Below are 13,081 nucleotides of genomic sequence, written 5' to 3' on the forward strand. Positions count from 1 at the left end.
TGGATTGTTGTATTTACTGATCGAATGACTTAAATAGTATGTGCCAACTTTACATTAACATAACAAACCATATAAATAGTAAGCTGTTACTATCTTTCAGCTGTGTGATAGTAGGAAGTACTACATGACCCTCATCAATTCTTGTGCAGAGCCACTAGACAATGGCAAAGAGAGAAGCAATGTTCTGGTCACTGGGAAAGGGTCCTGGTCTCCTGTGGGTCAGATGGTCAGTGTGGTTCCAGATATTCCTGTCACTAGGTCATGGCTTGGTAACTTTTTTAGTTAAGAAAGTTATTATTCATTCTTCAATAATGTTCATTATATGCCTACTATGTATCAGGTACTATTCTAAGCAGTAGAGATCTATCAGCGAACAAAACAGATAAAGATCCATATCCTATGGAATGTACATTCCAGTAGAGAACACAGATGATAAATGAGTGAATAATAAGCATCCCATAGCATGACAGAAGATCATAAACAGGATGGGAAAATAGAGGAAGCCAAAGGAAAGCTGAGCTGGGGATGCATCAGGTTGCAATTTTAGAAGGAGAAAAACTAAAGTTCACTATGAAGGTGCCCCTGGACAACTTCTTGAAAGAGGTGAGAAAGGGAGCACTGCAGAAACAAGAAGGGAGAGAATGCAGGGTGTGTGTCAGGGCCTGAATGCAAAAGCACAGCAAGGAAGCCATGTGGGGAGGAAGAGCAGGAGGTGCTCCCCAAGCTCCCAGAGGTGAGGGTGGGAAGCAAAATACAGTGGCTCTCATTCGAGGAGAGATGGCGGCCATTTGGATGGTTTTGAGGAGTGTGGCATAATCTGGTTTGGTTCCAAAAGGTCATGCTGTGCGGAGAGCAGACCTGAGGGCACTGCGGGGTGGGGTGGGGATGTGGGCGAGCAGCCACAAGGGGCCACTGCAACAGCTGGGTGACAGAGGATGGCTCTGGTGGGAGTGGCAGGGGAATGGTGAGAGGGGTTGGGCCTTGGATTTTGAAATTAAACCATGACAGATCAGATGCGGCACATGAGAGAGGAATGAGAATCTGCAGATGACTGCTGGAAGCTTCCTTGCCCTATGGTGAAACAGAGCCCAAGTCAAAGACTTGTATTTACCACTAAGAAGTAATACCACACTACATGAGAATGACGAGGAGGAGGAAGTGTTTACTGCGTGCTCTCTTTCTTCTAAGAGAAAAGAGAGGAACACAAGCCTGTGGATGCATTTACTCACACAAAAAGAGAAAGGATAAAACATACTTTAATATGATAGAGAAAAAGAATGAGGAATGTCCGACTTTTAATATACCTTGCTTGTAGATTTATCTGACATTGGAACCAGGTAAATACTTTCACCACTAGAAAATAAAATTAAATATAAGAAGGAATTATTAAAAATGTAAAGGAAAATAAAGCAAGTAAAACTAACTAGGTAAACAGCTGGTAGAATAGCCACACACAGACGACTATTCTTAGTGACCCTATAATACATTAATTTGACTATACATCCCTGGTGGGATGTACTTGAAAGACAAAGAGAAAAAAAATACCAAACTGTTTTAATTAATTTATTGTTTATTTAGTTTTTGTCTAATTATGTTGAGGCTGATTTTGTGTAGTATGAAATGGAGAAAACTGGTAATTACATTGGGATTGTTAGAATTGAGATTTTCATCACAGGAGAAGAGGAGTATTTTATGGATATAAATAAAAACATGGTTATCCTGAATTTCAGTTGGACATATCAGAATATGCAGTTTCTTTAAAAATCAGACATACACATTTTCTGTCTTTGTCCACCGTAAATAATAACCAGCTGAGTTGTAATTAGTGTGCTTACTTCCCAGGTTGTGGTTTCTAAACATTCCCTGTTGAAAAGAATCTAGAAATCCTAAGAGAAATGGCTGTTTCCATATCTGCAGCAGGAAATATACAAGATGAACCTGGAACATCCCAGAAAGGAGGAAGCTTGTAAAAGGAATTAGTCATATCAAAAAGTAGTTCAGAGCTGACTTGATTAGGGATCCACTGACCAAAGACAGAATAATTTAAACATCAATAAATGTAACTGCAATCAACATATAAACACATTTAGCAATAACCTCTTAATAATATTAATGATAAAAAGTAAACACATTCATCATTTATCACCTTTGGAAGATGCCAGAGAACAATGCATTATTTTGAAAATTGGTATGTGAGGGGAAATAGAAAACACACAGCTTCTACTATTTTTTCTGTATGAACTGTCCTCTTTCCAGAACATCTCATTCAGTAAATAAGGAAAAAATGATACCATGAGAACACTGCTGCTTTTATAGGTCCTAATAAATGAATAAATGTAGGTAATAAACATCAATGGTTGCTAGCATCACAAAAAATAGATCATAAGAATGATGATCTTCTTGAAGAATGTATAAAACCTATCTATGAAACCATCTTGCTGACCTTTCCCCAGGCAACAACAGCAACAAAACTCCTGATTCTGATAAAGCTAATTCTCAGGTAATAGAGGAGACACAAGAATAAGTTAAGCATCACAGTGATGCAATCAGGAAAGTCTGACATTCTACAGAACAAACATTCAGTCTCTTCAGCAGCAGCTACTTTACTAATGACAACCACCAAACTGGAAGAGTTTAAAGAGAGCTAGGAAACAGCAATAAATCAATACTATATGCAAGCCAATTTAGATTCTAATTTAAACAAACAACCAACAACAACAAATAACACATTTGGAAGCAGTCAGGAAAATTTAATCGTGGAACATCCACCATACTATACATCCAGTGGTATAAAGTAATATTATTAGTTTTTTGTTTAAATCCTTCAGTAATGTTTTTAGAAGTGATAATGGTATTACACTTGTATTTAAAAAAAGCCCTTTAATTTTAGAAATACAGGCTTATGATAATTACAGGTGAAATTATAAAATATGTCACTTGCTTCAAAATAACCCGTCATGTGGGAGAGGGTGGGCAGGGGGAGGAAAGAGGTTGGGGTATAAAGGAACAAGATTGACACAGGAATTGATAATTGCCGAAGTTGGATGATAGGTGTGTAATTAGTTTTCCTTATTATTTGTTCCTACTGAAGGAGCTGCCTGCTCTGGTTAGAGATCTCTGGATTCCTCCCCTTCTCTTGCCCTAATAGCCAACCCATTACAAGTTCCAGAAAACTCTACATAAAGTATGCCCCAGACTAGTGGTGGCAACCCTATGGTACCCATGCTGCTGGCTGCCCATTCCATTTCTCTAGCCATCACCTAGTCTCCCTCACCACTTCTCTGCTGGACTATGTCAGCAGCCTTTGGCCAGATGTCCTGCCCCATTCTTGTCACAAGAAACAGTATGCACAGTGGGTAACTGGGTTTGGGTTAGAAGAGTGAGGAAAACTTTCCAGACCAGATGGGATGGGGGGCACATTGGGCTGAGGGAGAAGTGTGTGCAAAAGCATGATGGTGTCTATTTGTGGGCTCCTCATGAATGGTGTGGAATATCAAGCAGCTCAGAGTGATTAGAGGCTGAGAAGCAATGGGACACAGACTGGGGAGCAACATGAACAATGAGGGACAAAGTCTTGAACACTATGCCATCTTTTTCAGTAACCCAAGGATGGCAGTCAGCTGTGAAGGAGAAATACAGATGGCAATACAAGATTTTGCCTCCATTCACAAACTCCACATCAGGTGACAAACACAACAACAGCCACCTTCCCCAAACAAACACAAACATAGCCATTTTCCCCCAAAGGGTAAAATAAGTTTGTGAACCAAGGTACCACTGTATTGCACATGCTAGTTCTAAACTGCACATATAAATGTGCCACATGTTGGCTGTTGGGAAATCCAAATTGAAGAATCCAGCTGGCAGCAGGATATTTGAAGGAAATTAAGCAAGACAATTCACATGACAAAAATTTACATTAATATGCAACATGTAGCCCAAGGAAAAAATATTTAAAGGAACTGATTGTAGTGAATTCCATGGCAAAGTAGCAACAACAAAGGAAGAAATATTAGGTAGTAAATGTGGAAGCACCTGAATAACTTTAAAAATAAGTAGCTGTCATGGTTTATGTTGTGTCCCCCAGGCCTCATGAGTTTGCATTGTTCATTTGTGATGGTTCATTGTATAGTGCTTGGATTAATGGTGTCAGTGCTCCACCCACATAGGGGTGGAGCCAGGATGTGATGTAATGGCAGGAAGAAGGTGTGTCTCTCTCTTTGCTAGTTCCTGTTTGCTAGTTGCTGTTTGCGGCTGCCATGAACTGCAGCCCAGCCATGCCCACCTGTCTTGGAGCCAACTGAGTGTGGACTGAAACCTCCAAAAGCTGTAAGAAATAAACCTTTCCTTTCCCAACTTGGGTATCAGGTATTTTGTCTCAGTGATGAGCATAAAGTAACTAAGACAGTAGCTTAGTCACACTTCCAGAGTATGGAAGTCAAGTTTTGTGTGTTTCTCTATCATTTGCATTTTTTGGTGGTGGTGGTATTAGAGTTTGAATCCACGGCCTTTGCACTATTCTACAGTCCCAGCTTTTTTTCTTTTGTAGTTTGAGACAGGATCTTATTATGATACCCAGGTGTGACTCAAACTGGTGGTCCTTCTGCTTCAATCTCTTAGAGGGCTGGGATTATACATGTGTGCGCCACCACATTTGTTTTTGTTTGCATTCCAAAGTAAAAACTTTTATTAAAGTCATTTTTATTGCAGATATTCAATACTTCATTGTAAAACAGGTTTTGTAGTTAATGATTTTGCCCAGTGGTAGACTTACGTGTTATGCTTTCTTCACTATTTTTATTAGTACATGTTTGTGGTTTATGATGTTTACATTCCTTGTGTAAAGTTGGTACATGTAATAACGTATTTTTAATTGTTTTTTTCATCCTCTCTCCCTCTTGCCTGCCTCCACCTCTTGATCCCCTTCCCATTTTGAAAAAGATCTATCTTCCTACTTCTTATTATCTTTTATTTTGTTCTTTATATTTATTTTATTTGTATTCTTTCTCATATAAGACAAACCATGAAATATTTAAGTTTGTGTGCCTGATTTATTTCACTTAATATTATGATTTCAAGGTGCAACCATTTTATTATTTTATTTCTATTTTATTCCTTATGTTGTACTTAATCCCGAGTGAGGACAGGAAAAACACTTGGATTCCATTCTCTAGGAAGAAACACGTCCTATACTTGAAGATGATGATAAAGCTTTCCCATCAGTTTTCTTTCCCAAACTAAATAATTGGTGCGTTTAACACATCATGTACTTTAAAAGGATGAAGGGTTACATTTCAAGAATCCTTGAGGAAATGCATGGACCTGTGACTGCTGGTAATTTCGTGGGGTTTATTTTATTGACTACCCCTACATGTGTTTTATTTAGAAGGCTGGATATTAAGAAGGAGGCAGTGACGAGCCACAGGGAATCTCATGTGCTGAGACAGTACACAGAGAGTATTTCTGCAGGAAGATTCAGTAAGGGAGATCTTCATGCTGTCTGTGCAGGTTACAGTTCCTCTTCTTTTTTCCCAAGCCCAGAAAGGAGAAAAATGTCCTGGTTGGCATTTGCTAACCATTAATGGTGCAGATTGTTGAACTGTACAACACAACATTCTAAATAGCAAACAAGGGAAAAATAGCATCTTGTTAAATTCAGTATGAGAAGAACATTTTAAGTCCATCGATCTTATGGGCTGAGGTACTGAAAATGTAAAACGACATCCCCAAAGGAGACATTAAATTATAAAAAGAAAAAGTGCCAGTGACATATTGATGTAGCCACATGTGCAACATCTCTTCTGCTTATTTCTCCACATCTGCCCTCCACTCTTCTTCTGCAGCTCATCTTGTACATATACCTTGGCCCTCCTGTCTCTGGGTGGGCCAGTGGGAACCTCCAGTGGGAATCACAGGAAAGGAAGGAGCAACAGGGCATTCGCTCCTCTTGTCTATCTGATTCCTATGGAATTGCTGGTCTCTGCCTCCTGCCAACCCTCATGCGAGAGGGAAATCCCCAACAAGGATATTAGTTCAGATGCTGTGTGGTACCAAGGGTAACAGATGGTACAAAAAGGATGACAAGTGCCTCCAGAACTTTCTCTCAGTACTCCTATGCTCTAACTAAGAGCTCCACTCAGCATATATCTAAGACACGGCAGGAAAAAAGCATTGTGCTTAGTTGAGAAACCTGAGGATAATTGAATAAAGGGAATGACTACTAAAAGTGGGCAGGGCCTAGGGAACTACAAGAGACAGTGCAGCCCTCCAGAACTGGCAACAGCAGGGAGTTCTTAACATCCTGGACATGAAGAGGCCAAGGTAGGAAGCATGTCCCAAATCCAGAGACAGAGTCAGGACTTCATAAGTGTGTGGAAAGAACTATTTAACCGAAATAAGTCAGTCCTGGGCCTGGGGATTTCCCTATCTCATGAGGGTTGATAGGAAGCAGAGAACAATTCCATGGACGCCAGATGCTCACTTTCCTAGCCTCCCTTTCAGGTAGGGCTCAATGATCCAGCTGCAGCCATTCACCTGGCCTTGACTCTTGGCATGACACAGGACTAGCCAGGACTTCAGCAAACCCATTTTGGCTGCAGTAGCAGCAAGAATGCAGCCCACTTCTATTTCCAGAGGGAGCAGCAGAGTCTAGTGTCAGGCTTGTGGTGTGAATGCTGCACCTGGTAGAGTCTGCACCAACTACAGAGCAGAGTTAGTTCTCTGCAGAGATTTTGTATATTTCTCCCCTCTCTGGCATCCCAGAACAACTCAACAGCCTTGAATTCTTTTCTTTCCTGATCAACTGAGCCAAGGTTGCTAGATAGCTTGACTCTAAGAACAATGTGTGATATAGAAATCAAGCAAAGTTTTTTTGACCCCGAGAGTCTGGCATCCCAAAACACTCAACTATGATAAGTTTATCATAAGTTTAAAAAAAATCAATGGTTGAAAATCTACTCTCTTTAAATTGCTGTGCTAGATGTTACACAGTTAATCAAGATGGCAAGTAAATGACTGTGATCAATATGATAAACACTTCAATGGAAACTTGGTTTTGGAACACAGATACAGAAGGGATCAATTTTGTTGAAAGAGTTTTAGAACATTTCAAGGAAGCAGTGAGGTGGGCAGAGAGAAGAATATGTAAGGAATAATGAAGATATGAATCTGCCTGTCATATCAATGAAGGTGAGCCTTTTGGAAAAGAGGCTAGGAAAGTGAGCTAAGGCCAACTCTAAAGTGTCCAGAAAAGGAGGAGCAGCCACTGACATGGATCAAAAGATGGACTGAGGAGGGAGAAGAGGAAGAACAGAAATGAGAAGCCCGTGAGTCCCATGAAGGGCTATGTCTGCAGCAGATGTGATGGGGTTGAGAGGGAAGACAGAGATCTGAGAAACATTTAAGGAGATGCAAAGGATGGGTTGCTGTCCTGCCACATGTGGAAAGCAGGGAAGGGTTCCAAGATGGTCAGAGGATACAACCTGAAGGAGCATGTGGGGTGTGTGTGTGTGTGTGTGTGTGTGTGTGTGTGTGTGTATAATATAGAAAAAATATCACGCAGCATAGGTTTTGGATGGAGGAAGAAAAATGGCATTGACTTTAGGCATGTCCCCATCCTTCATATCTATTACTACTGATGTGCTAGTAGATGCATTTGTCTAAATTGGTATCTTGTGTCTGATTGCTGCTTCATTTAGAAGCAGGAATGAGGTTGTTTCAAAGCTGACTGCCATGAATTGACTGCTATTTGCAGGATTATTTTATTTCTGTTGGATATACCACAACCTTAAATTATATCTTCATCTGAAACATTTGTAGGTTGGTTGTCTGAAACATTATTCTTCAGAAAAAGTAGAATTAGGCTTTTTAAATTCTTTTCATACTGACATTGTCTCTATGTTAAAGCATCTGTATGATGTGGTTTGACTTACCTAACTTCCTGCCAGATCCACACTAGAATCTTGGGAATGTCCCTGGACCCTTGACAGATACTACCCCTCTCCCTAGTCTGTCTGCTGTTGACTTTCTCCATCCTTAATCCTGACTTCTCTTGCCAAGTTCAATCAAAGCAAAGGCAAGCCAGAGCTTCCAATACCTCCTTTTTATATAAACTTAAAAACTTCAAAAATATGTCTGGCTTGGCCTCAATCTGGATAATACTTGCTTTTGATGTAAAGGATAAAATTCTTCTAGTTTGTTTTTTAAAAGAAGCGTCTGAACCTCAGCTATGACGACAACTTTAGACTTGGATTCTAAAAAGGCACTATCTCTGTGCACTTGGCAAAAGAAAACATTTAGATTTTGCCAGTGAATGGCTTTCATTTATCCAATTCTTAGCTTGTACACTAAACTAAGGCCATGCAGTATTACTGTACAATGCTACACATTTCTGAAAGCATAAAATGATGAATAGTAGTTTTATACATGTTTTCTGGAAATCCAACACAGGAACAGCTTTGTTACTCCACAGCTTGGGAAACAGAACATATATAGTCCTTTATTCACTTTTGCTTTCTTCTTAAACTAGTATTTACAATACAGTGTGAGTCTTCCTTTAGTAGAGTATGACCTCTTTGAGGGTGGAATAAGGTCCAAGTTCATGTCTAAATTCGTATCAACTAGGTACTTTTTACCGCTGGATCTGCACTACAACACATGATTACATGGTTGCAGTCAAATATAAGTTGGTTGAATCAGTCAATGACCCATGGAAGAGAACATGTAAAGAGAAGGGAGTAATTTCTCAGTCACAATGACTGGGCAAGTGAAATTGTGCTGGTGGCAGTGTTAGCAGCAATGTTAGTGACCACTACCATGTGACATGAACAATTTAAAACAGTGGAGAAACTGCACTCATGGATAACCAATCTAGCTGTCAAATCAACAGTCTTAGAGATTTTGTTTTGAAGTCATAACCATGCTACATAAGCAATAAATTATGAAGGCCAGGCATGTGCATGAAATTTAATGTTGTCATAAATTTTATGACAGAGTTAATCTGATACATAATGACTGACATAATCATTATTGTGTAGCATTGTAATCAGACATTAATAATACACAGTTCACACCAATGACCCCAGGAGACCTTATTTGTTTAGTCAAATCAACTGCTTTGCTATAGTTTTTTCCTACTTAGCGTTAGTTTTCTACATCTGTGACAACTGTCAGTGATGCTAGGCTGCTCTGACGATGTGAATATTTCAATCCTTTGTCATGTGTTGATAGAAAAGCCCTCACTGAAAACAGTCACATCATGCCAGGCCCTCTGCACTCCTCCACCACCTAACACAATTCAGTGGGGGATAGGAGAGCTCTGCCCACAGCCCTCTGATCTCACCATTTCCAGGGGTTCCAGTAATGTCTACCTCAGATGTCTGCATCTCTGCCTGAAGGAGTTTTCTGAAACTAAAGTTCTATGACCTTCTATGACCCAAAGAAACACACTGGAATTGAGGGAACATTAGTAACTCCCGCCACTGACTGAAGGGAACTTGTAGGTGAAATCTTCAGCTGAGGCACAAGCCTCAGTATTACTGCCAGAGGGCCCCGATGGGCTGCCCACTGTATTATGGCTTACTAATACATCCTGTGACGGTCTTTTTTCCTTATCTCACTTTTGTCTCTTACCAGCATTTCACAGACTTATCTCCTAAACAAAACACTTGCACTTCAACCCTTGTCTCCAAGGAGGGCTAAAGTAAGACTCTGAAACTTTTCAGGTATTCTGCAAATACCCATCTCAGAGTCTGCAGTCTTACACACATGCATACACGGACATGTGTGGATAATATGCAGACTTTCTGGATACCAGTAAGTCACAGGTAGCAGAAGAACTGCACTTTAAATCCGTGGCTGCTCCTGAGGGGACTGAGGTTCAGTCCCCATGTTGCAGGCCATAGAAAAATAAAAGAACAGGTAATCACAGAAGGATGGAGAATATTCTCCGGATCTCCAACAAGTTGAATGAGGCTGAAGGACAGGACTTCACCTGGTTCAGGTAGAGAGTTAGGAAGAGACAGGTGTTTAGCTGAGGGTCCACGCATCTCCAGGCAATAGATCTCTAGTGGTCCTCATATTTAAAACAACAATTCTCAGCTCATTCTCACTGGCTTAGGAATCGGTGCAACCCAGAGACCTTTATTCTGCAGCCAGAGAAGAGGAGTTAAGCACAAATTGCTTTGGGAAAAGTTATGAAGCACATTTAAGCTAAAGTGTAAATGACTCACAGCTCCTTTTCTATTTTTATGGTAGGGAGGTGCTTTAGAATATAAGGGTACTAATTAAAAAAGGAGAAAGGCAGGCGTGTTCCTGTTAGACAATAGGCAGAGAAAAAGGCAATCACTGGTGACCAAAACATCATCTTTTTCATCAGGCCAGCTCTGATGGGGTGGCGGGTGGGGACAGAGGGATACCAGGTAGAAAAGTGTCACATGCCATCCTGTCACAGGGGCACGGTTTAGAGGGGGCACACATCACAAAAGAGATTCACATAGTGCTAAATTCCAAACCAGAAACAAATGCATCAAGCACAGCTTCTCTGGGTGGTGGCAGTCATATAGGAAAGAGAATCTCTTCTTGTCGAGTGTCAAGACTACAGACAGCCCCAGTGCTGATGTGATCGCCTCACAATTTCAGTATGTTACCTAAGTCCCTGGACATCAGTTTTGCAATCTGCACTGTAGATACTACTATTCATTGTGCCATCTCAGGCAGCTGGTGGTGAGCACATGTGGGGCACTCCTGCATCAGGTGCTGCTCCTGGTTAAGAACAGCCTCTGAGTCACACTGCACAGGAAAATCTCTGCTGAATGAATTTCCATGGGGCAGTCTATTTACCCCTGCTTTCCTCATCAAAGAAAATACGGTAAAATAAGATAAAGGTATCTTGTTTATAAGATTAGTTCAAGGATCAACTGAAATAAACATGGTACTTTGTACAGTTAGCTATGAAAGGCAATCTGCAAAGTATAAAATATTGTGAAGATGTCTGACGCATTGAAAGTAAACTCTGCTTGCCGAAACAGTGTAAGCCCTTTCAGACAGCCAAAGTCAGATTCTATATATGTAAATATGTTACATTCTCTTTGCTCTGAATACAGAGGACTCATCCTATTATTAACACTTGCTTAGTGGATGTTGAGCTACCCTGGGGCCTAACATTTAATTCTAGTTATTAGATTAAATATTTGCTTTGAATGGTATTTGAATTGCCAGGTTCTAGATTTTTCTGGTTGACAAAGTCTTCTTTGTATTTTGTAAAGAGGATAAAATTGGTATTCTGACCTACAGAACTACATTTTTTTGAATTATATTAAAACCAAGGTTCCTTATAACTTTATGCCTGCTGGAATAAAATTCAGAGTAAACTGAACTTTATTTGGCAAATAAACATTAAGCGGAGAAGACAGGATATGATTTTAGGTAGCTTTCATTTTTAACTCTGGTTGTCATTCTCTGAACTACCTTTGGTCTGCTAAATAATAACTTCCCACATTTCTAATTTATAGAATTTTTAAACAAAAGAAATGTAATTTAATAGTCAAGCCAATATCAAGCATTATAAACTAATAATTTTATAGACACAGATTTGATGGCACGAATAAAATACCTTTGGTATGCTTTTTGTTAGCCACATTCTTGTGGCCTTTGCATTGGACTACATCTACAGCCTTTAAAATTTTTTTTTAAGTTTTGATACACAGTCATCCTAAATCCCTAAACTGCCGAAACTGCGCTTGAACTTAAGATCCTCCTGCTTCCCCCTCCCAGTGTGCTGGTATTAAAGACAGAAAGATCATCATGCTTGGCTTCAGGCATATTTTTCATGTGAATGGGCCAATATAAAATGAAGATAAGTATGTATTTTGGAAAATAAAACAAATAACATCTGAAACAAAATCTTACATATCTCAAAGTCATGGTGAAGTTTTAGAATGTAGTTGATTAGGTTAAACTTTGGCATCTTGCTGTTTCTCCCCCAAAACATGATCTTTGAGGGACTCCCTATCTGTATAATATACAATGGAACTCTTCAGAAGCACTAATCTGAACCTACTGCCTAAAGAAAATTAATAATGTTTCAGAGTACATACAGGAAAATGATGTTGGTGTTTACAAAAAGGATGCTCTTTTCTGAGTGATCTCCTATGACCTGTTAAAACAATGACCCTGTCACTGTAAAAAACAAACAGATAGGCACAAAGAGGGGTTAACAGAATGAAGGACTTTTGTTAAGTGATGGAGAAGAAACAGTAACATATGTCAGTGAAATGGGATTTAAAAATATTGGATATATTGTTTTAAATATGACAAGGAAACAAAATTATTCATTAGATCATCCAACCTTGTTGAATCTCCAATTGGAATGTACAGTCTATACATTTAAGCCCATTGGCTCACTTTGCACAGGGTCACGATTTTGAGCATGTTATCTGAATATGTTTTCTAAAAGGACATATTGGTAAATTGCACACATCTACAATAGACAATGTCATTTAACTCAGTATAAAGCAGACATTCTTCCTACAGTTAAAACATTTGAATGGTGTGAATGGTGAGGATAATAGATGCTCTGTCATTATGTTATGTCCAAGTTTAAGCCATATGCATTTTATCTTATATAAAACTGAGATGTTAAGTAGTGTGATATCAGTAACACATTATTTTTCAGTTCTCAAATGTCAGATCACAAATGTATTACTTATATAACTACTTGTAGTTTATTCTTTTACTTTCTTCTTTTTTTCTGTTCATCTCTGTAACAATTTTTAAAAGTAGAAATGTAATGGTTGTCATGTTAACACCTATAGAAAAGTCTATAATCTGTTTCTGGCAGTAATAATACATATGGAATATCATTTAGGGACAAAGGAGGATGAAGAAGAAAAAATTGAAGACGTTTATCATTTTTAAGACAAATGTAACCAGTATGTATCATAAACATACACTAATAAATAATTAGAAGAAGTTTTTGAACTAAATCTCATTGCCTAAACAAAAATAATCCAGTCATATTAAGGTTAAACTAGAGCGAACTAATCACTAGCTACATCACTATATCACTGTAATTTAAGTGAGT

General features: G+C 39.1%; 1 long non-coding RNA gene across 1 annotated transcript in view; it reads right to left on the minus strand.

The window, feature by feature from the left end:
• Positions 1-13,081, minus strand: part of LOC101788611 (uncharacterized) — an 87,465-nt gene that overhangs the window by 64,509 nt on the left and 9,875 nt on the right. The gene's annotated exons all lie outside the window — the stretch shown is intronic.

This window comes from Cavia porcellus, unplaced genomic scaffold (assembly GCF_034190915.1).
Source record: "Cavia porcellus strain 051 isolate PalLab524CR breed Dunkin Hartley unplaced genomic scaffold, mCavPor4.1 scaffold_4, whole genome shotgun sequence".
NCBI lineage: Eukaryota > Metazoa > Chordata > Mammalia > Rodentia > Caviidae > Cavia > Cavia porcellus.